The 23,774-nt window shown below is 45.3% G+C and overlaps 1 long non-coding RNA gene across 3 annotated transcripts in view; it reads left to right on the forward strand.

Moving 5' to 3' along the window:
- LOC133257426 (uncharacterized) overlaps positions 1-23,774 on the forward strand; it is a 42,779-nt gene that overhangs the window by 16,371 nt on the left and 2,634 nt on the right. Inside the window, exons 2-5 of one of the 3 annotated variants that reach the window (XR_009739550.1) lie at positions 10,162-14,553; positions 16,508-16,744; positions 17,756-19,842; positions 22,652-23,750. This is a non-coding gene — a long non-coding RNA (uncharacterized LOC133257426). The other 2 variants (XR_009739551.1, XR_009739549.1) reach the window with 2 other exon arrangements.

Raw genomic sequence — 23,774 nt, forward strand, 5'->3', positions numbered from 1 at the left:
TCAGTTTTCATTCCAATCCCAAAGAAAGGCAATGCCAAGGAATGCTCTAACTACCGCACAATTGCACTCATCTCACACGCTAGTAAAGTAATGCTCAAAATTCTCTAAGCCAGGCTTCAGCAATCCGTGAACCACGAACTTCCAGATGGTTTAGCTGGTTTTAGAAAAAGCAGAGGAACCAGAGATCAAATTACCAACATCCACTGGATCATCAAAAAAGCAAGAGAGTTCCAGAAAAACATTTATTTCTGCTTATTGACTCTGCCAAAGCCTTTGACTGTGTGGATCACAATAAACTGCGGAAAATTCTGAAAGAGATGGAAATACCAGACCACCTGATGTGCCTCTTAAGAAACCTGTGTGCAGATCAGGAAGCAACAGTTAGAACTGGACATGGAACAATAGACTGGTTCCAAATAGGAAAAGGAGTATGTCAAGGCTATATATTGTCACCCTGTTTATTTAACTTCTATGCAGAGTACATCATGAGAAATGCTGGGTTGGATGAAGCACAAGCTGGAATCAAGATTTCCGGGAGAAATATCAATAACCTCAGATATGCAGATGACACCATCTTTATTGCAGAAAGTGAAGAGGAACTAAAAAGCCTCTTGATGAAAGTGAAAGTGGAGAGTGAAAAAGTTGGCTTAAAGCTCAACATTCAGAAAACAAAGATCTTGGCATCCGGTCCCATCACTTCATGGGAAATAGATGGGGAAACAGTGGAAACAGTGTCAGAATTTATTTTGGGGGGCTCCAAAATCACAACAGATGGTGATTGCAGCCATGAAATTAAAAGATGCTTACTCCTTGGAAGGAAAGTTATGACCAACCTAGATAGCATATTCAAAATCAGAGACATTACTTTGCCAACGAAGGTACATCTAGTCAAGGTTATGGTTTTTCCAGTGGTCATGTATGGATGTGAGAGTTGGACTGTGAAGAAAGCTGAGTGCCAAAGAATTGGTGCTTTTGAAGTGTGATTTGGAGAAGACTCTTGTGAGTCCCTTGGACTGCAAGGAGATCCAACCAGTCCATCCTAAAGGAGATCAGTCCTGGGTGTTCATTGGAAGGACTGATGTTGAAGCTGAAACTCCAATACTTTGGCCACTTGATGCGAAGAGCTGACTTATTTGAGAAGACCCTGATGCTGGGAAAGATTGAGGGCAGGAGGAGAAGGGGATGACAGAGGATGAGATGGTTGGATAGCATCACCAACTCAATGGACATGAGTTGGGAAAACTCTGGGAGTTGGTGATGGACAGGGAGGCCTGGCACGCTGCAGTTCATGGGGCTGCAAAGAGTCAGACACAGCTGAGTGACTGAACTGAACTGAACTGAACCTGAGGCTTTAGGGACTTAACCCTTTAGCTCATGGATGACAGGGACAAAATTCCTCAGATCCAAGAGACCTCACAGCCTTCTTTTTTAACTTCTTCACTAAAAATGCTCTATGTAATTATTTTACACAAAGAAATTGTTTTCCTGATGGTTGCTAGAGGTTTCCCTAGGAGCTTGGAACTCATAATCATTCTCATCTGAGCAGAATATAATCACTGATATAACTCTGAGCTGCTGTCATTTCATTCTGCTAAAAAAAAAAAAATCACAGCGTGAATCTGAAATATTAGGAAGACTTTGGGGCTAAAGAAAATAAGATGTCTGTAAAAAAAGGTGCCATATGTACAGGATTCAAGTGGCATCTGTGTGTGCACATTATAGCCCATTGCCCTGTATCTGCTCAATTTGTTCATCAGGTAATTCAAATGACTCATGGGGTTGGAACTGTGTTGTGTCTATAGTCTTCTGTTTGTTTCCAGCTTAGGCCTAACAAAGTGGTTTGTTCTCTTATTTTGTATCATTCAAGGAGACAGCATTTGTCCTCTCATCCCACTGAATAAATAACTAACCAAGATAAATTTTCTTTTCATCAAGAGTGCATGTGTGCTATGTCATGTCAGTCACGTCCCACTCTTAGCAACCCTATGGACTGTAGCTCACCAGGCTCCTCTGTCCACGGGATTCTCCAGGCAAGAATACTGGAGTGAGTTGCCATGCAACTGACCCAAGGATCTTCCTGACCCAAGGATCAAACCTGCATCTCCTGCATTGCAGGTGTATTCTTTTACCCACTGAAATGCTCCTTGAGAGTGGCATGTTTATTATGATCCATGTCAAGTCTCCCCACCTCATGCCTCTGAGTGTTAGCTATAGTGTTAGCTAAGAAGTAGGCTTAGAGGAGGGAGGGGGTTTAGAAAAGGGAATGTGGACAGGAATGATAGTGAAATCAATGACTGATGGACAGAGGAGGTCCAGAAGGAAGGGGAGCAGTTCAGGGCAAGCTGGAGTCTACACTGTATAAAGTATAGATTTTAGAGCTTGATGGGATTTTCTGGAGTTGCTCCAAACTTTTCCCTTTTACAGTGGAGTAAACGAAAGGCAGTATGAATTAGCAGTGATTCCAAGTAGTTAATGACAAAGGTAAAAACTTAACCAGGACTCCAAGCCCTATGCAATAGTTAAGTCTGTGTGACTGCTTGATTAGGTTTTGGTGCCAGTTCTTTGATCAAACACTAGTCTAGATGTTACTGTGAAGATATTTTGAAGATGTGATTAACATCTCTAATCAGTGGACTTAAAGAAGATCACCTTTGATAGTGTGGGTGGGCCTCATCTAATAAGTTGAAGACCTTAGGAGCAAAAACTGAAGTTTCTTGAAGGAATAGAAATTCTGCCTCAAAGCTGCAGCCTAGAAATCCTGCTTGAGTGTTCAGGCTGCTGGGCTGTGCTGAAAACTTTAGACTTGCCAGCCCCACAGTTGCATGAACCAATTCCTTAAAATAAATCTGTTTATATATCTGTTTATCCATCTATCATTTATCTATCTACAGACACATACATACAGAGAGACAGACAGATACACACATGCTGTTGGTTCTCTTTCTCTCAAGAATCCTGACTGATTCAGAGTTTGGAATCAAGAGTAGTGTGCCCTGTAACAGATACCTAAAACTGTGGACATGGCTTTGAAATGAATAATGGGTAGAAGCTTGAAGACTTTTGAGATTCATGCTAGAAAAAGCCTGGGTTGCCTTAGAGACTATTTGTAGAAATAAGGTTGTTAAAGATGATTCTTGTGAGGACTCAGGCTTGCACACAGAGAGAATGCCACGTGGCAATAGGGATAAAGAGGACTGTGATACTGCTGTAAGCCAAGGGATTCCTGGGGCTACTAGCTGGAAGAAGTAAGGAAAGGCCCTTCCTGAAGGGATCTTTGGAAAGAGCATGGCTCACCTTATTATACTTCTAGCCTCTTGAACCAAACAGTGAAAGAATAGACTTTTAGGCACCCAAGTTGTGCTACTTCGTTATGCAGCCCTAGGAAATTTATGCACCTGGGATTCTGCTATGATTCTGAAACAGTGCTAGACTCTAGGACTTCAGAGAATAAGACACAGATCTGCCTCTCAAAAAACATAGTTTACACTAATTACAGTATTTATAAGTAGTATGGCTGTGGGCTGATCTAGCATGACTAGAATAACAGGAGAAGGGTAGGGAGAACAAATAAAACATGGATGGCAAGCCTGCTGCCATCTTGAATGTCACATACCAGTACCTTTCTCTAATCTTATAAGTAGGTAATTCTAACATTACGTGCTAGAAATTCGAAGCGCCAGGTCTGTATGGACTGGGAAGTGTCCATACACTTCCCAGGAGTGTATCCAGGAGGATGCATTGCCTTAATCTGATCTTGTAAAGTAAATGGGATTTAGATAGAGAAGAGACATGAACACATTCTAGAAGAGCTAATTCTACAGGCAAAGAGAAAGAGGCTAGGATGCATAAGCCACTATTATTATGCTTCCGCTACGGGGTTTCCCCTGTGGCTCAGCAGTCAAGAATCTGCCAGCAATGCAAGAGATGCTAGAGATGCGGGCTTGCTTCCTGGGTTTAGAAGATCTCTTGGAGGAGGAAACGGCAACCTGCTCCAGTATTCTTGCCTGGAAAATCCCATGGACAAAGAAGTTCATAGGGTCACAAAGGGTCGGACCCGACTGAGCCCATACAGCACACACGAGCTGTATTGAAAACTGTACCGTGTATTGGAAACTGTAAGTTTTGTCCGACTCTCAAACATCCTAGCAAGGTGGATATTGTTTTTCCTGTTTTAAATATGAGAACATGGAGATTCAAAGCCTTGCCCAAACAGGCACTGTAGGAAAAAAATAGAGTTCCAGAGCTTCTCTGGCCCAGAGCTGGTGAAATACCCAAAGCTAGGTGAGGAAGACGGTCTGGCAAAACCAAAGGTTCACGGCGACAAGGATTGAAAAAACTCTCTTTTCCTTACACTTGCACCGTTTTTGTCTTTGGTAGGTTAAGTTAGCATGGGAGGTTATCTGAAGATAATAAGAAAAATAAAATCAAACTCTAGGCTGTCTGATTTTAATAGTTTGGTGACTCTGTCTGAAATATACATAGCTATCACTGCAGCAAATTGGACATTTTATCCATCTATATTGATCCATTGTGCTGGCACCAGGAGGATCATATTAGGCCCAATCTGATGTGTGATTTTCTCTGTAATGGAATCATTGATTCTCTAGTACAGAGCCAAGTTGTGTGTCCCAGCTTTATGTTTTTTTTTTTTTAAAGTAAATTTGTCCTGTGTTAACCACTATTATAATAGATTCGCAATTCAAATTGATACTTTTGAATTGTGGTATTGGAGAAGACTCTCAAGAATCCCTTGGACAGCAAGGAGATCAAACCAGTCAATCCTAAAGGAAATTAACCTTGAGTATGCATTGGAAGGACTGACTGATGCTGAAGCTAAAGCTCCAATGCTTTGGCCACCACTCATTGGGAAAAAACCCAAAACCTGATGATGGGAAGGATTGAGGGCAGAAGGAGAAGGAGGTGACAGAGGATGAGATGGTTGGATGGCATCACTGACTCAATGGACATGTGCTGTGTGCTGTGCTTAGTCACTCAGTCATGTCCAACTCCTTCCGACCCCATGGACTGCAGACCGCCAGGCTCCTCTGGTCACAGAATTCTCCAGGCAAAACACTGGAGTGTTTTGCCATGCCCCCCTCCAAGGGATCTTCCCAAGCCAGAGATCAAACCGAGGTCTCCCACATTGCAGGTGGATTCTTTACTGACTGAGCCACCAGGAAAGCTCCAATGGACATGAGTTTGAGCAAGCTCAGGAAAACGGTGAAGGACAGGGAAACCTGGCATGCTGCAGTCCATGGGGTGGCAAAGAGTTGGACATGACTTAGCAACTGACCAAGAACAATTGCTACTATGTAACCATAAGAGTTTTCCAATCAGTGATTCACTCAAGACCTCCCTTTGTAACTGGAAGCTGATGGAGTGAGGGCAATAGTTCAGAGCTTGTAATCCCAGTATCTCAATGGCTGGGATGTTAGATTCTTCTGCTCCATCACAAGGGCAAAGAATGTCATGCTGAGAGCCCGGACACTGGAAACACATACCTGACACTCCTTAGCTTGGCTAGATGGCATGAATTACACTGAAGGCTGCACGGGTCAGGTCTCATTTGGTCATTAGGACAACCCTCTGAAGTGCGTACAAGGATCTACATTGCATGGAGAGGAACGTACATCTTGGGTCAGGGCTGTCTGAAGCCACATTGCTACACCGTCTTTTCCATAGTAGTCAGTCAGTTCAGTCACTCAGTCGTGTCTGACTCTTTGCGACCCCATGAACCACAGCACACCAGGCCTCCCTGTCCATCACCAACTCCTGGAGTCCATAGAGTCCACCCAAACCCATGTCCACTGAGTCAGTGATGCCATCCAACCATCTCATCCTCTGCCGTCCCCTTCTCTTGCCCTCAATCTTTCCCAGCATCAGGGTCTTTTCCAGTGAGCCAGCTCTTTGCATCAGGTGGCCAAAGGATTGGAGCTTCAGCTTCAACATCAGTCCTTCCAATGAACACCCAGGACTGGTCTCTTTTAGGATGGACTGGTTGGATCTCTTTGCAGTCCAAGGGACTCTTCAAGAGTCTTCTTCAACACCACAATTCAAAAGCATCAATTCTTTGGCGCTCACCTTTCTTTATAGTCCAACTCTCACATCCATGCATGACCTCTGGAAAAACCATTGTTGACGAAGTAATGTCTCTGCTTCTTAATATGCTGTCTAGGTTGGTCATAACTTTCCTTCCAAGGAGTAAGCGTCTTTTAATTTCATGGCTGCAATCACTATCTGCAGTGATTTTGGAGCCCAGAAAAATAAAGTCAGCCACTGTTTCCACTGTTTCCCCATCTATTTCCCATGAAGTGATGGGACCAGATGCCATGATCTTACTTTTCTGAATGTTGAGCTTTAGGCCAACTTTTTCACTCTCCTCTTTCACTTTCATCAAGAGGCTCTTTAGTTCTTCTTCACTTTCTGCCATAAGGGTGGTGTCATCTGCATATCTGAGGTGATTGATATTTCTCCCGGCAATCTTGATTCCAACTTGTGCTTCCTCCAGCCCCAGCATTTCTCATGATGTACTCTCCATATAAGTTAAATAAGCAGGGTGACAATATACAGCCTTGACGTACTCCTTTTCCTATTTGGAACCAATAGTAGTAGTTTGATTTTTTAAAAAATGGATTATTGAATAAAGTATGTTATCTTTATAAAGGATATACTCTTTGACGTACATTCACTCCTGACTTTTGGGTGAGTTTTTTCTGGTATTTAGTTTTTATATTCCCATCCTTAAATTGCAAATATTAGTTTGCATGCTCAGATGCTAAGTCATGTCAGACACATCATGATCCTATCCGCTAAGCTCCTCTGTCCATGGGATCTCCCAGGCAAGAATACTGGAGTGAGTTGCCATTTCCTTCTCCAGGGTCTCTACCTGATTCAGGGGATCAAGCCCATGTCACCTACATGGGTAGGTGGGTTCTTTACCACTGAGCCACCAGGGAAACCCCAAATGTTAGATTAGGAAACCTCAAAATTCCCTTCCATGGCTGCCTATCTGTGATTCCAGGATTCATTTATGTGTCTGGTTATCTGATTCATTTCAAAGTTCCCAATTAATTTTCATCTCAGAGACTTCTTAGAGAATATAGAATGTCATCATGTTATGGCTAATCTCCATTGAGTCTAATCATTCCATTTAATTGATTTGCTTATTTTTAATCCCCCTTCCTAAGGATTTGAGAATTCAAAAATTAGACAGAAGCAAATCATAACAGAGTAAGGCAAAACAAGTAGAATGAGATCAGGGTAAAGTAAGTGATCAAGACACAAAAAGGTTTAACTCCTTTGCAAAGGGTGGAGTTGGGGGGTGGGAGGTTGTTCCATCTGGTTGTAAGCTTCTTAGTGATCAGTTTTTCCAAGAGATAAAAGAAGGAGCCGCCCAATTTCATAGACAAGGTATCAGCTTGGCTTTGACTGGAGCTAGGCAGTGAGCCTGGGCTTGATGCCACCTCTTGGGCTAACGACAGCTTCAGAGAGAGACACATCTCCCCGTTGGACAGAGGCCTTGTTGGACTGGCACAAATTAGACAAAACTCAAAGTTCAGTGGAGTTTGGGCATCCTGCTACCGTGGTTTTCACCTGTGAAACCGGGAGGCAGAGTCTGGTGAATATGGGTGGCCTTGCGGCTGTTAGAGGCATAAGTGGGAGGCAGGCTGGGTGAGGGCAGTGGGTGGAGCGGTGGCTGCTGAAGCTGAGAAGACCAATTTGAAGCTGAGTTGTTGATCCACACAAGGTGAGGAAGAACTGGAGCCAAAAGAGGACAAAATCTGGAAAGAAAGCAGAAGAGACGAAGCAAGAGTGAAATGGACAGACGAGAACTGGCCAAAACAATTCCGGAGGCAGAATGTGGGTGAGAGTAGTGTCTTTTAATGCTCTCACCCCCTGGGCTTGAGGGAGGGGGCCATGCTGGGGGTGTTTCAGGAGCTGGGCTCCTATTTGTCCAGGAGTCTCTCTGGGGCTCAGGCGAGGAGGCCCTGTCCAGGAACTGCCCTGAAGCCAGTTCTCCTGTGCGTGCATGTGCGTGCATGCCAAGTTGCTTCCATCGAGTCCAGTTCTGTGACCGCATGGACTGTAGTTCACCAAGCTCCCCTGTCCATGGAATTCTCCAGGCAAGAATACTGGAGTGGGTTGCCATGCCTTCTTCCAGGGGATCTTCCCGATCCAGGGATCGAACCCTCCTTTCTTATGTCACCTGCATTGACTGGCTGGCTCTTTACTTCCAGCACTACCTGGGAAACCCAGTTCTCCTTCTGTGTGATTCCCAATTCGGTACCCCTCACCTCTTCCAAATGACTTCACTAGAAGTCTTGGTGATGGGCCAAGACTCAAGGTGGACACTGAACCCCCCTGAGTGCTCTGGGGTGGGACAAACTGGAAGGAAACAGCCTTTTGTGCTCAGGATATGACTGATCTGGGAGAGGAGCCTGTGCTCACAGATAGGAACACCACCACCTGTCCCTTTGCATGGCCAGAGGCACATTTGCTAATTGTGCTAACCTTTCCTGGTAAAGCCAACGGGCTTCCCTGGTGGCTCAGATAATAAAGAGTCTGCCTGCAGTGTGGGAGACCCAGGTTTGATCCCTGGATCAGGAAGATTCCCTGGAGAAGGAAATGGCAACCCACTCCAGTATTCTTGTCTGGAAAATCCCATGGACGGAGGACCCTGGTCAGCTACAGTCCATGGGGTCACAAAGAGTTGGACACGACTGAGTGACTTTCTTTCTTTCTTTTCCTTGTAAATGGCAGAATTCCGGGATTTGGCTTGGAGGAGGGGGTGGCTGAGGTCATGGGGTCAATCACACTGCAGTGGAAGGAAGTTGGTCACCCTCTCTGCCCCAGCACATCTGAACTCATCCTCCTTTGCCCAAGTTTAAAAACCAACACCCTCCCCGCCTCCCCCCGCCCCGCAACAGCTGTCCTTCCATTGCAGACCTTGGAGAAGAGTAGCTTGTTTAAAATTGAGTCAGGGTTGGCAGGAGCCCTCACAGGAAGGACCACTAGAGCCGTGTGAACTTTCTTACCCTTTTATTCATACCATGTGCCGTTTGAAGCCTGTTGTAAACTGTGAAGCACTCGTAAATATCAATGAATGTGATTTACTCATTCGTTCAACAAATGTTTGCTGGGTATCTAATGTGTACCAGATGCTGGGCTAAATGCTGGCGACAAAGACTTGAATGAGACAGTCTGTGTGCTCAGGACCACAGACCATTGTGGCGGGTGAACATATAAATACATCGTCACGAACAAGGGCTGTCAGAACAAACCCAGAGTGCCAAAAGGAGCCCAGAGGACCCAGGCCGCCTGGGAGTGGGGTGCGGATGGAGAGTTTTAAGTGGGGAGGGTTCAGGAAAGGAGATTCCTGAGCCAAGTGTTGATAAAGTAGTCCAAGTGGGTCCACAGGGAAGGACACAGTCCAGGCAGAAGGAACAAACAGGAGCAGAAGCCCTAAGGCAGGACAAAGGCTGCTGCAGGAGAGAGAGCTATCCCCACGTCAGCATGTACACAACAGGAGAAGGAAAAGGATTAGCTTCTTTGCTAGTGAGGATGGCAAAGGCCATGACAGATCGCATAACGTGTTTAAACTTTTAAAAACAGGTGATGTTCGGACTCCCCTGGCGGTTCACTGGTTAAGACTCCACACTTCCAAAGCAAAGGGTGCAAGTTTGATTCCTGGTCAGGGAACTAAGGGGCTTCCCCGTGGATCAGTGGTAAAGAATCTGCCTGCCAATGCAGGAGCCACAGGTTCGATGCCTGGGTCGGAAGATCCCCCCATGGCAAGCCACTCCAGTTCGATCCCTGGGTTGGGAAGATTCCTCTGAAGGCAGGCATGGCAAATCACTCCAGTATTCTTGCCTAGAGAACCCCATGGACAGAGGAGCCTACTGCACTACAGTCTATAGGATTGCAAAGACTAGGACACAACTGAACCAACTTAGCACGCTAGGGGAACTAAGATCTCACATGCCAAGCGATGCAGCCAATAAATAAATAAAATAAAATAAGCTACAAAGGCATAGTGTACAGCACAAGAAATATAGTCGATATTAAAAAAAAAGTCATGGGGAGACACTCAGTTATTTTCAACAGGGAGAGGGTTTGTTTGCTTGACTCTTGATTGATTTGTTATTATTGTTGTTATTTCAGAAAAGACAGTCTATCCACACCAGAAGGTTCTCATTCTGAAGAGATATGAAAGTGACCTGTGGGATTTTTCTGAAGTGCTGCTGGCTGGGAACTGCTGGAGGTGCAGTGGGTCTTACCCTAGTGTGTGGAGCTAAGTGATTTCTGATCTCTGAAGGCAAGGAAGCTCCTGGAGTGGCATCAAGCCTGGGTGACAGGGAGCGTGGATGAGCAGTGGGCGGTGAGGCCTCTTCCCTGATGGTTCAAGTGCACATGACTGATGAATGGGTACCACGGGGTCGGAGCATTGCAGAGGTATATTTAGCTGTTACCTAGGACTCAGTCCACTCATCTCCCACCCACTGGGACACCCATTGGATGGCATGCAGTGGATACCAGGGAAGGAGGCTGTGGACCTGCTCTCAGGGCCTGGGGTAAGGCAGAATCCTCACTCCCCTGCATATGAAGATCATTCTAAGAGCATTTAAAGTAAGTGTGATTTTCTGAGCCCCACCCTAGATCAGTTAAATTAGGATCTCTCCTGGGAAGTCTGTCATCCTAACTGAAGTGCAAGGCAGGAGAGGAGAATGTGTCAAAGAAAAATGAGGTGGTGTGTCTTGAGTGTTCAGAGGAAGGGGCTCAGGACAGGGGCTGGAGAAAGGGGACATGCGGGGTGTGGATGGAGACCATGGCAACCAGTATGTTACCTGTAGACAGCAATGAGGGTTTTCATTCCAGAAAGACTCACACTAACTGCAGCGTCGTCCGGCTCTGCCTCCCTTGCTGTGCTGTCGTTCCAGTGGAACGTCTCTGTTCTCAGTTTCAGCGCAGGTAAACTATCACAAACTGGGTGCTCAAGCAACAGGATTTCATCAGCATCTCCCGGCTCTGGAGGCTGAAAGTCCAAGATCACTGTGTCAGCAGGGTTGGTTCTTTCTGTGCCCCTGAGGGACACTGTTCCATGTTCCCACCTGGTTTTGCTGGCTTCATTAGCATCTTTAGCTTATAGAAGTATCACCCCAGACTGCCTTCTTCTTCACACGGAGTTCTCCTTTGTCCATGCCTGTGTCCAAATTTCCTCTCTTTATAATGACACTATTTATACTGGGTTAACTTCACTGGGGGCTTAGATGGTAAAGAATCCGCCTGCATTGCGGGAAACCTGGATTCTATCCCTGGGTCAGGAAGATTCCCTGGAGGAGGAAATGGCAACCCACTCCAGTATTCTTGCATGGAGAATTCCATGGACAGGGGAGACCGGAGGGCTATAGTCTATGGGAACACAAAGAGACTAACACACACAGGGCCTACTTTAGTGACCTCATTTTAAGTTGATTAACTCTGTAAAGACCCTCCAAATAAGGTCACATTCTGGAGTTAGGCCTCCAACATATGAGTGGAGCGGGGTAGATTTATAATTTGATCTTTAACAGTTTGGAATAAAAATATATTATTATTGTTATCATTTCTACCCATTTTGGGGTATTAGGTGCCCGATTCTGCGTTAACATTGTGTTATTAATCGTTCCCAAGCACTGTGCAATTACATGGCATTGACCTTATTTTGGAAATGAAGAGGCCGAGCTGCCATGAAGTATAATAACTGGCCTGGCATTGTAGGAAGCAAATAGTGAAGGCTTTCCTGGCCTAGTTCTGGCTGAGTGTTATCTACTCTGTGTGTGTGTGTGTGTGTGTGCGCGCGCATGTGCTTTGTCCGACTCTTTGCGACCCCATGGACTATAGCCCCCCAGGCTCTTCTGCCCATGGGATTTCCAAGGCAAGAATACTGAAGCGGGTTACCATTTCTTTCTCCAAGGGATCTTCTAGACCCAGAAACTGAACCTGTGTCTCCTGCATTGGCAGGCGGATTCTTCACCACCGAGCCATCTGGGAAGCCCCGTGTTATCCATTACATTACCATTTAGGATGAGACAACCCTGGCTGACCTCATAAAGCCCTTTCAGGTTTCTGAGTCCTATCTGAGGCCTGTTAAGCTTTGCCATTCTAAAGAAAATGCAAGTCTGCAGGGCTCCCGGGAAAGGTATGCATGTATTGAATTTGTAACGGGATCCTGGAGTCCCGGCTGTCTTTCTTTATTCATGGGCTTCAGAGCTGGAGGTGCAGCATGGGGAGGAGGACAGGAGGTTGTGTAATTCTCTCAGGAAGAAAGCCAAAACGAAAAGGAAGAATGCAAGCAAGCGGCGTCGGTACACAGGCAGTTTTACAGGAGAGAGATGAATGTTCCTCTGTGTCCTGAAATGGTCACGGAGCGCGAGCTGGAGGAGCTGCTGCCTTTTGCAGTTTTGCTGGAGGCACGATCTCGACTTCAAAGATGATCAGCTGCTCTGGTCAGCTCCCTTCAGCTGTGTTCAGGGAACAGGGACAGAGCAGCTGTTGAGTATACATGCTCGCATCCAGAGACAGTCCATACTCTGCAGGAACTCGGAGTCTGCAGGTAGCTGCAGACCCACAAGGAGATCATCTTGGAATTATGTGCAGAAGGAAGCAGAGGAGCTGCAGGAAAGCTGGGGTCAGGGTGTGTGTGTGTTGGTGGGGAGGTGTTGGGGGTGGGAGAGGAATCAAAGAAGGCTTCCTGGAGGAGGCAATGGCTGAATCTTCAGAAAAGAATACAGAGTAACAGGGGTGAAGTGAGGAAAGCAACAGCTCAAACAAAGACACATATGCACACAAAGAGACACACAGAACAAGCAAAGACAGTTGCTTGGGAACCAGCAGGCAGGGGTGTTTAATTCAGGCTAAATATGCCTCTTCTGGGGAGGTGACGACTGCCAAGCTTCTCTTCAAGGGTTAAGACAGCACATCTGAGCTTCTTCCACTAAAATCTCATGGGGCCTGGAATCTTACACCTGATCCCCCACCAATGGGCTTCCCTGGTGGCTCAGATGGTAAAGAATCCTCCTGTAATGCATGAGATCTGGGTTTGATCCCTGGGTTGGGAAGATCTCCTGGAGGAGGAAATGGCAACCCCCTCCAGTATTCTTGCCTGGAGAATTCCATGGACACAGGAGCCTGACGGGCTACAGTCCATGGCGTCTCAAAGAGTCGGACACGACTGAGCAGCTAAGCACCCCCCATCAACATTACAATTTTGTTTTGGCACAACAGGCTTAGAGTTGCCAAATATATACTCAGCCGAATCTGAAAAATCAAAGCACTTTAAGGAAAGGATTAATTATTAAGAGCAGATCTATTCAAGCTTAGCACTTAGGAACCTGACACAGATTTGTTCTGAAGAGAGCAGTGAAGAGATTCTGGAGGCAATGATTAGATTCTTGTGCCATGACATCTTGCAAAGTGTTAGCTGAGCCAGGTAATAAAAAGAGAGGTTCACATACCCACTGCTAACTCTTAACATTCTTCCACTAGCTCCTCTTGAGATCACCCAAAGATTAGCCAAATATTAGGGAACATATCCTGCTGCTGTAAAGTTTTGTGTACCGTGTCTTCCCGCTGGTTAAATGATGCTTAGTTTGTAAAAGTAGCCAAGGGCAGAAATTCAGAAACAGAATCTGTTGTGAGTACAAACACAAATATACTCCCTTCCACTGTATTATGCTAACAGAGGTGTCAGATAAAACCACTGCATAGCCCTGATACATTTTTCCTTAGAACAAAAGCCTGTTTGCTTTGTAATGTTAATCCTAATGTGATTTGGAGAAGCAAATTAAATATTGATGAATCTTTTAGAAAATTTGTGGATGATAATGTGTCTTAATTCATCGTGAAAACTTTTAAAGGCACTGATGATCATTCTTTCAAAATTGCTTTTCTCACTACAAACAGTTTGACTTCTATTCAAAGGGAATTTTTTCGGGTAGCATTATCAATCTGCAGTGGAACTCATCCTTAAGGCAGGTACTTCAAAACTGGAGTCCTGTCTCCTATGGTTTTGAAATGGCACACTTGAGATTGCATGGTTGTCTGTTGGTGGAAAGGATGTCTGTCTGTCATTCAAGAGAAACAGAAGTCACTTTCGGTGTTTAAAATGGGAGGAATTTAATCTAGGGTGTTAGCTACATTGGAGAAGCCAAATAAGTAATAAATAGAACAAAGCAACCCAGAGATTCACACAAGAAGGAAAGTCAGTGTCATCTGATACTGGATGGCAGTGGGGTGAGGTGAGTTTGCCCAAGGCCAGGGGCGAGGTCACCAGCTGGGCTGGAAAGGCTGCAGCGAAGACAGAGAGGGAAAACACCCCAGCATTCCCGTCCCCTAGCATTCCTGTCCCTCCTCCAGGATACGCGTCGGCGGATTAGAGCCCAAAGCCAGCTGAGAAAGGAGCCTGGAACTGCAGCATCGACCCCAGCGCAATGCAGGCTCTAGCAGAGGGAAGGCCAGGGGTCTGCAGAGCTTATCAGCTTTTCACCAACTTTACTAATCTGCAAGAGGGACGGGGTGAGGACCCTCTCTGATGAAGACAGGTGAGGAAAAAGGGGAGGAGAGAGTTTCAGATGGAGAACAGAGAAACGAGCCCGAATCAGGGTCCTGCTCTTCCTCCCCATCTGTTCTTCTACTCTCTGGTCTGATGAATTTTCCTAGTTTTATTATTTTCTTCTGACTCTTCATATCTTACTCCATGCTTTAAAAAATTACCCCCGGGAGAAGAATGGATGCATGTATGTGTATGGCTGAGTCCCTTTGCTGTCCACCTGAAACTATCACAACATCGTTAATCGACTATTAACAATGATTAGTGTTAATTAATGATAAGTTAGAATCTGAAGTGTGTCTCTGCCATTAACTACACCTAGGTATGTCATTTGTGACATTGGGGAAGGTCTTGCCTTGTCTGAATTCTGGTTTTTCTTTGTATCATCTGAAAAATAGAATTAGAAGTTTTAATATTTACTCTGCTTAGTTTATAAGTGAATAACGTAGGCAATCTATCAAGCCTTTGCTTGGAGCATTATAGTTTTGATTATGAATTTAGTGCATCATTCTTGCCTAGGTCACTCCCATAACCTTCAAATGGTCTCCCCACATCTTACCTCTCAAGGTCTATTCTCAACCGAGCAGCCAAGGTGATCTTTTTGAAATGTATTCTCCACGTCACACCTTGTCTTCGAGCCTCTCATTGACCCCGATAGTGTCTTCCCTTGATGTTTACATGGTTCACCTCTCATCTCCTTCAAGACTTGGCTCAGCGTCACCCAGCTCTTGCACCTTGCCTTCTGTGCCTTGCCAGCATCCCAGCATTTCTCGTCCCCCTTCACCTGTTTAGCCTTCCCTTTTCCCCATAGCACTCAGCACCTGCTCACACACTCGCTCACTCTCTCATTTTAGGCCTGATTCCCTGGCACACACTTCAGCTGGGAGAGACAAGGGTCCTTGTTCTGCTCTTATCACATGGGTGGCGGACCCCATCCCCACCCCAGGGTTTCAGAGTCCTCATCATTTCCATGAACGGGGGTCCAGATAAGCTCTACCTTGCTTTCAGAATTTAACTTCTATCCTGTTAGCCTGTGCACATGCTTTGAGAAGCCATTGTCTGCGAGTAGAGTACACCTGTTATTTCCCTTCACTTCTCTATCCTGTGGTCAGGCTGGAGGCAGCAGATAATGACATGAGAGACTAACTCACAAATGAATGAAAGCAAAGTCAAAAGGCTTCCTAAGAGCATCTCTGGAGGGCCAGACTCTCAAGGGGCATCCAGCCTCTCATCCCTTCATTTGGGGTTCCTGCCTTTCTGTAGTTCCTCATGTGTCCACTTCAAGATGGGTGGGGAGAGATGTATAGGATGCTGGGAGGACCGGCATCCCAGTTAACCTTGCACCTCTCTACAGAAGAATGTCGCAGGTCCTCAGCCACAGGTGCAAATCCATCTGTCCATTTATCTGCCCACTCAACAACCTATCCATAACTTTCTTCAGTCTATTATCCTTGAGGGACTAGATGCCTCTATAAGATATCTCTTCATTTATTATAGTTCCTCCCAAATCATTGTGTGTGCATGTTTCAGTCACTCAGTCATGTCCAACTCTTTGTGACTCTATGGACTGTAGCCCACCAGGCTCCTCTGTCCATGGGGTTTCCCAGGCAAGAATACTGATGTGGGTTGCCATTTCCTTCTCCAGGGGATCTTCCTGACCCAGGGATCAAACCCGTGTCTCATGTGTCTCCCGCATTGACAGGCGGATTCTTTACTACTGAGCCACCAGGGAAGCCCCCAAATCATTAGTGTTTTGTTATTATTATTTCTTGTTTCCCTCCCCCAGCCCTTGCTCATGCTATTTGCTTGCCTTCCCCACCCATGTCTTTGCCCATCAGCATCCTCATCGTCCTTTTAGGTGCCTGTGGCCGATCCTAGCTGCATCCACTTATAACAGAGGATCACCCCTCTATTCTCCAGCTGCCCTTCCCCTTGATGAGTCATGTGACTAATTCTGGCCAAAGGATGGTGGATGAGCAAGACGTGCGTCCCTTCCAGACCGAGGTGTCCACTAGACACGTTCTGCTCTGCATCTGCCAGCTGACTCAGTCCAAAAGATGGCAGAGTCTCAAGTTGGACGCAGCCCAGGCCCCCTGAGAGGGCCCTGGAGGACAGCCACTCTGAGAAGGGCTGCAGAGAGGAGTACATGACTACGTGGTGAGTAAGAAACTTCGACTGCAGAAGCTACTCTCGATTTTGTGACTGTTTGCAAACAGGTTGGTAGCTCAACAAATACATATCGATCATGATCGATCTGATGATGAAAAGTGAAAAACTAAAAGTGTTAGTTGCTCAGTTGTGTCTGACTCTTTGTGACTCCATAGACTATAGCCCATCAAGCTCCTCTGTCCATGGGATTCTCTAGGCAAGAATACTGGAGTGGGTTGTCATTTCCTTCTCCAGGGGATCTTCCCAATCCAGGGATCAAACCCAGGCCTTCTGCATTGCAGGCAGATTCTTTACTGTCTGAGCCACCAGGGAAGCCCCTAATGTGATGCTGAAATGCATCCGCATATGTAACTCCATGTAGGGAACATGTCACCAGATATATTCAAAATGTAGGAAGTTCTGGGAGAGGTTGGACAGAGGAAAATGAGAGCATGGAGTGTGTACATTGGGTGTGGGGACACCAAAGAGGTGGAATGCAGCTTGATGATCAAAAAGAGTCCCCAGGTTGGTAAAATCTGAGCTAAGATCTGAAGGATAAGAGCACTGAAGGAAGAGAAGGCTTTCAGGAGAAGGGGCTCAAGGTGCCCAGGCTGAGCTGGAGGAAGGCCAGTGGCGTTATCTACACAGATAGTGAGTTCAACCCATGATAGGCATTAATACATGTTTGCTAAATGAATAACCAAATGAATGATCATTATTAACTGATTATAGGAAAAGATTGGAGGAGATAGAAACAAAAAGAGGAATAAAAATTTGGGCCTGAAAAATGCCTTTCTAGAAAGGAAAATACCTTCATTTATTAAAAAAAAAAAAAAGAGAGAAAGAGGTATATGAGTTGTTTCCCTATTGAGAAATCTCCCTCAACCTCAAACCTATTGCAATTAAAGGGAGGAATGTGAAGGGCTTTCTCAATCTATCTGTTGTAATGTGAAGCTTTGTAAGGAATTTATTCTGTATTGTGTTGGGAAGATTCCTCTAAGCCTGGCTGTCTCTCCACAGGCCCTGGGAAGCCACGCAGGACCCATCAGGTAAAGGAGAGGAAATTCTGCTTTTCATTCTACAGGATGGAAAACAAACATTGATTAGTGGATCTTTATGGCAAATGTGGACAGAGTGTTTGGGAGAAGCTGCAGATATCTATTTCTAGTCTCCTGCACTAACACAATAGTCACACTGTGTGCTCTTCACCAGCTGATGAACAGATAATTTATGGTTTATAATCTAAACTGTCAGAGTTTCCTTTATGTAATGACTACAGACTATACACAGCTACTTTTGTGGAACCTAAAAACATCATTGCTTCAGGCAAGATGGAATGTGCAATAAATAATTTAGCAACAGACCTCTCTTCATTCTATTTATAGTAAGTTAAGATTCATCTCCATGGCCAACGTGAAGCACCCCTGAGTGGATGGTAAAACCCAAATATATCTCCCGTGTAACCCGATTCATGCTGAAAGGGCTCCAAGAATTCCAAAGATACTGCAGAGCTTGGAATTCCTTCTGCCCTCCAAGTCAACATATGTCCTTTTCTCCCTCCTGGTTGCTTTTGCTCCAAATAACAATGTCTGGTGTGTAACTCTGTCTTGGAGGCCATTTTTCACCTCGTAAAATGCTTTGGATAGAAACTGTGGCACCTCAGTCCCTGCTTGCTTGTTCACTTTTTGTGCCATGAGAGCTCTCACTGCAGTATCCACTGCAATCACGCCATGGCCAAGCAGATTCTTTGACAGACGTGGAAACCAAGGCTCAGAGAGCTTGGGGCTTCCCCGAAGTGGCTAATGGGTGCTTTCTTTCACTCAGAATATTTTAGTGAGCACCTTCTGCAGGCAAGCTGTTGTAGTTACAAAGGGCCCTGGGTTCCAATGCTGAAAAAGATAGAGATGGTCTCTGGCTTCATCCAACTTATATTTTAGTGGAGACAGATACTTTCCATTTATGCAACTGATGTCTGCATCAGGGCTGTGGCAGTGCCAGTGGAGATGTGTGGGCATGGACTGAGCAGGGAGCAGGGCGTCCGTTCTGCCCTGGAGGCCTGAGGGTGCTTCTCTGAAGAGGCAGCGTGAGCAGTGAGAACTAACTGGTTCCTAGACAGAAGGGGAAAACAGTGTCCAAAGAGGGCAGATGGGGAGAAAGGCCTCGAGGCAGAACTTGGTTTTTAAATTTTCTTTCTTTCTTTCTTTTAGCCTGTGCTGGCTTTTTGTTTCTGCTTTCTCTAGTTCCAGCGAACGGGGGCTACTCTCCAGATGCGGTGCTCGGGCTGCTCATGGCGCTGGCCCCTTTCGTTGCAGAGCACAGGTTCTAGGGTGCTCGGTCTTCAGTAGTTGTGGCTCGTGGGCTCTAGAGCTCAGGCTCAGTAGTTGTGGTGCGTGGGCTTAGTTGTTCCACAGCATGTGGGATCTTCCCGGATCAGGGATTGAACCCACTTCTCTGGCATTGGCAGGAAGATCCTTTACCACTGAGCCACCAGGGAAGCCCCAGAACTTGTTTTAACACTAAAGAATCTTCATCAGGTGGCAGAGGTCTTTAAATTCACACCTTTGATGTCAACTAACCAGACTCTCTTGCTTTTAAAATGAGGAGATCCTGTAACGTTTGGCCTGGCTGTGGGCTGAGACCATCTCTACCTCCCAGAAGATCTGAACCTCAACTCAGCTTGTAGGCTGCTTGGGGACACGAGAGACAAGTGAAAACAACTTATGCCCAGGATGTATGAATGAATTGCCAACTAGAGCAACGTTTATTTCCTGGAATGAGATGGAGGCAATCATGTAGTAATTATAATAGTGTCATAACATTGAATGGGATAAAAATATTAACATCATATGTTACCCAATGAGTAACAGTAGCTCATGTCGTGTTCGTTTGTTTGTTTTTGGCCAAGGCCTTCAGCATGGGAAATCTTAGTTCCCTGACCAAGGACTGAACCTGTGCCACCTGCATTGGGGGCACAGAGTCTTAACCACTGGACCACCAGGGAAGTCCCCCTAGAAGCTCTTGTTTTGACTGCACTTTCACGTATTCATATAATGACTGTCAGCCTCTCAACAACCACGTGAACATGTACCATCCTCCTCATTTTCCAGGTGAGGTTATCGAAGTTTAGAAAACGAGGTTACTTGAACATGTGACTCGGTTAAGTGCTTGAATGCAAGCTCTTTGCTGTGTTGCATTTCTTCTGTTCTACCGTGACCTCTGGATTCCCCACACTGCAGCTCTGTAACCTCAAGTGAATTGCTTAACCTCTCTGCAACTCAGCGCTCTGATTTGTTAAATGGGGAAATAATAATACTAATTGATAGCTCAGTTGGTAAAGAATCAATGCAGGAGATCTGGGTGTGATCCTTGGGTTGGGAAGATCCCCTGGAGAAGGGAAAGGCTATGCACTTCAGTATTCTGGCCTGGAGAATTCCATGGACTGTATAGCCCATGGGGTCACAAAGAGTTGGTCACGACTGAATGACTTTCACTTTCACTTTTCACCATGACCTCTGGATTTCCCCACACTGCAGCTCTGTGACCTCAAGAGAATTGCTTAAGCTCTCCACACCTCAGTGCTCTGATTTGTAAAATGGGAAAATAATAATACTAACTAATGGGGTTAAAGTGATGATTAAATGAGTTAATGCATATCATATGGGGACTTCCCTGGTAATCCAGTGGCTAAGACTCTATGCTCCCAATGAAGTGGGTCTGGGTTTGATCCCTGATTGCAGAACTAGACCCCACAGGCCACAACTAAAAGATCCCTCATGCCTCAATGAAGATGGAAGATCTCAAGTGCTGCAACTAAGACCCGGCACAGCCAAATAGATAAAAATAAGTATTAAAAAAATAGCAAAGCAAAATAAAACATGTCATATGCTTGAGACAGAGCCTAGCCCATAGTAAAAGCGGTGAAGTGTTAGCCTTATTATTGATTCTCTTTGATATTATTACTAGTTTAATATTTGAATTTTATATCAATGATATTTGATCCTTCCATTGGTTTAGTCTGAGATAGTAGTAGATAAGATGAGTATCTAATGAGTAGATAAGATCATCAAAAGAATATTCTTTGTTTTTTTGATAAATGGAATCTATTAAAATTGGTTTTATGGACCTTGAACTTCAAAGGAGTCGTTAGCCTTAGGCTAAAATGATCACTCCCTTTTCTAACAAACCTGTCAGCTACGACAAGAGTCATGAATGCTTGACATTCATTCATTCATTTTCAGTATAATGTGCCCTGAGTACCTGAAGTACATCAGACATTGTTCTTGGTATAGCAATAGGCAAAGCAAACAAAATCCCTGCCTGCTCAGAAAGTAAAGAGTCTACCTGCAATGCAGGAGACCTGGGCTCAATGCCTGGGTTGGTAAGATCACCTGGAGAAGGGAATGGCTACCCACTCCAGTATTCTTGCCTGGAGAATTCCATGGACAGAGAAGCCTGGTGAGCTAGGAGTCCCAAGGAGTCGAACATGACTGAGCAACTAACACTTTCATTCTCACTTTTCCATGATGACAAGGGCTTTAGAGAAAAGCAGGAGGAAAGGGGGTGGGGAGTGCAGAGTGAGAGGGTTTAAATTCAGTGATCAGTGACCACCTTACTAAGAAGGTGGCATTTGTGCCAGGACTTTCAGGGAGTAGGGGAGCCACCCCCACAGTCCTCTGGGTTAACAGCATCCCAAGCAGACTGTTTCCTGTGTGCCCTCTAATTCCTTACCTTCACACTTGATTAATTCAGTAATCATTCTCATTCATTTATTAAGTATTTTTTGATCATTTGCTTTGTTCTAAACCCTATTCTGGGTGGTATGACTTCGGTGAATGGTGCTCCCATCCTGGCAATTACTGTGTGTTTCACAGTGTAACCAGGGAGACAGGAAGACCATTCACAATAACCATACTGGATGATAAGGGCTGCAGCTTGGGGAATTATGGTAGCAAAAGGAGATATGCCTAAATACCAGAGGCAAGAGAGATAGGATCAGAGTCTCAGGCCTAGGGAAGAGTCACAGAGCAGGTGAGAGTCGAAAGAGCCTTCAGACAAAAAAGCAGGACTCTGTTAGGAAGACCAAAGAGGAAGGGCATTCAGGCAGAGGACTGTGTAGTCAGTTATAAGCACAGCGGTGTCCTCTGGGGGCTGGAGCAAAGGTTGGGAAGAGGCAGGCTAGTGAGGCCAGGAGGTTCCCACACTGGGATGGATTGTGACGTTTTTTCTGGAGCTGGCAGGGGTCAAAGAAGGGTTTGCAGAGTGGGGCGTTATCCTATTTGTTTGTGAGAATGACTCTTTCCACAGCTATGTGTGGGAAGGATCAGCTTTCTGATGGTACCCAATCAGAGGTCTGGAGATGGACCAGCCACCAACGTGAAGGATTAGGAAGCCTGTCAGGCAGAGGGATTTAAAAGCTGGTGCTGAGTCCTAGATGTCATAAAAAGGGCAGTTTGACAGCCCTTGATAATGATGTGGCTTAGAGCATGAGGAAGGAGGTGAGGAAGCTTCACAGGCTCCTGACATGGGTGACCTACATGACGATGATGATCAAGAGAGGGCCTCTAAGAGTTATGGGTTCAAATTTAGACATGCTGACTTTGAAGGTCTCCAGGAACATCGTTTCAGCAAGCAGCGTCTACTGGGCACAGCCTGTGCCCATCAAAATCAGATGACCTGACAGGTCTGGATCCAGGGTTCTAAGACTTTCAGAGACTGAGGTGGCTTGTGTTGTCTCCTGTGTTTGGGAGATGCTGTCACTGTAACAGTTCGGAAAGCACTAGCCACAGGCCAGATGCTGCTGGGTGAGCTGGATAGTGACTTTCACACTGTCATCCTTAACTGCCCTCCAAAGGGTAGGTACCATTTTAATTATTTATATTATTTCCTTTTTTGTGTGTTGCTATTTCTATTTTACAGAGAAGGAGGAAACCAAGACTCAGAGAGGTGAATCAACCTGCCCAGTCACCCAACTACAGAGTGAGGACTTGAATCCAGATAAAGTAACAGGACCTGCATTCCTAGTTACCACTCTGCCCACTTAGGGTCACGTCACTGCTTTGCATTGTTGGTATGTGGTTATGGATGCACATAACCATCTGTTTTTTTGATAACTTCGCTTAAAAGAAGGGGATAGGAGAGAAACTTCAATTAAGTAAAAAAAGACTCTTGTGGAGAAAATATTGACTGTACAAAGAGAGCCTTATGTGTATAACTGAACCAACTGACCTGAAACTAACACAGCTTTGTAAATTAACTACATGTGCTAATTCGCTTCAGTTGTGTCTGACCCTTTGGGACCCTATGGACTGTACACTGCTAAGCTCCTCTGTCCATGGGATTCTCCAAGCAAGAATAGTCATTTCAATTGAAAAAAAAAATTAGAATAAAAAAAAAGAAATAAGTTGAAGAAACATGAGTCTTACATAAAGTGGATTCAATAATAAGCTTTTTGGTACAAAAAAGTCATGCTGTCTTTGAGCTTCCCCCAAATATATAGTTATTAATCAGCAATCATTTACTGAGTATCAGTTGGCACTAGAGATGTTCTGAGAATGGAAAGTAAACAAGATAAAGGCTAGTCATGCCCTCAAAGAGCTCACCAAAGAGAAAACCAAAAATGAGGCTACTGTATTGCCCCAAGGTGAGGCTCTTTCTACCAAATTTTAGAAACCGAAGCCTCAAAGGCAGCTTGTCTCAACTGTGCTTAGTAACCTAAGACCCCAGTGCCCTGTATAGAAAAGGTGATATTCAGACTGGTGGCTAGCACTTCCGGATTTTTGGCTGTGCTGGGTCTTTGTTGCTGGGAGTGGGTTTAGGAGAGCAGGGGCTACTTTTCATCGGGGTGTGAGGTCTTCTCATTGTCGTGACTTCTCTTGTTGTGGAGCACAGATTCTAGGCACATGGGTTTCAGGAATTGCAGCTGCAGGCTCAGTAGTTATGGCGCACAGGCCTAGTTGCTCCACCGCATGTGGAATCTTCCCAGACCAGGGATTGATCGAACCCATGTCCTCTGCACTGGCAGGAGGATTCTTTTTTTTTT

The sequence above is a fragment of the Bos javanicus genome, chromosome 11 (assembly GCF_032452875.1).
Source record: "Bos javanicus breed banteng chromosome 11, ARS-OSU_banteng_1.0, whole genome shotgun sequence".
In the NCBI taxonomy this organism is placed as follows: domain Eukaryota; kingdom Metazoa; phylum Chordata; class Mammalia; order Artiodactyla; family Bovidae; genus Bos; species Bos javanicus.